This window comes from Magallana gigas, chromosome 10 (genome assembly GCF_963853765.1).
Source record: "Magallana gigas chromosome 10, xbMagGiga1.1, whole genome shotgun sequence".
NCBI classification, from domain to species: Eukaryota; Metazoa; Mollusca; class Bivalvia; order Ostreida; family Ostreidae; genus Magallana; species Magallana gigas.
The window spans coordinates 16,689,129-16,690,313 of record NC_088862.1 but is presented as its reverse complement, the minus strand read 5'-3'; positions in this window follow the sequence as shown (position 1 = coordinate 16,690,313).

The following is a 1,185-nucleotide window of genomic DNA, read 5'->3' as shown; positions in this document are numbered from 1 at the left end:
GATTTTTTAATTTTCCTTTCCTACATTATATGTGACCAATAATGATGTTCATGTGAAAGGAACACATGTAATATGCTCCCCTTTGACATTTTTGTAATGATGATGAGACTAATAACGCATCTTTAACCCACTAGTCAATGCAAATTTATCAATGGTGTACTACATTATTTTATTTCTTACAATGTTTTAGAGAGAGCAGCGTTGTAACCAATATCCTTTATCAAATGATCAAATAACGGCTTTAAAATTTGTTTTCATGCTTCAAGTGCAAACTTATCTTTGACAGCCCTCAACCTCCTGTTGCTACATACATAAAATATAACTGAACATGGTTTTTACTCCTGTATCGTATTCCGTAGGGTTCAAAGGGAAACAAAATCCACATCCTCTACGATGGTTTTGGAGACACCACCTCTGACGTTACAACCCTGTTACCTCGATGAGCTGACTCCCGACGAGCAAGATCTGGTCAAGTTGCAGATTGAACAGAACGAGCGCGGGAAAGTCAACGTGGGTACCCAAACTGACCCGGTTATTGTTATTGGACCCGAGGACCTGATACCCGTAGTAAATTCCACCGGTTCGTCTGCTGTGATTGCGATTTTGGCACAAATCCAAGATACGCAAATGGAAATGCTAGATAATGTGAAGGCTTTGTGCGAAGACATGCGGGAGATGAACAATTTGTTGAATTGCCTAAAGCATGTTTAAGGACAGCCCTTTTTCTTAAGAAGACTGTGGTATGAATAATGATAAACTAAAAAGAAATCTAGAAACTGACATTTACAATGTATGTGAGTATCATATTCAAGGGCTGAGCATATTATTTGTATTTTTTGAAATATATTTAATATATAAATTGTTTTTCAAGTATAATTAATGTACTTTGTCAATTATGAAATTGCATTGTATTAGCTTTGTGTACTCTGTGCATCTAAATAATGTACCTATTTTTCATCAATTTATTGTTACAAAATACTGAGCATTATTTTTTTTAAAGAAAATAAAGTGGTAAAACCTTCACAAGTTTTCTTTCGTCTTTCATACATGTATCATAGCCGATCAAACACTCTTCAAAGAACTGTTCGATTTATATTGGCTATCTTAGCTTCGATTCATGACACATGTAGAGCCATAACTGCTTGTCATGATACATGAATTTATAACAAAACACTAGGGTTTTTT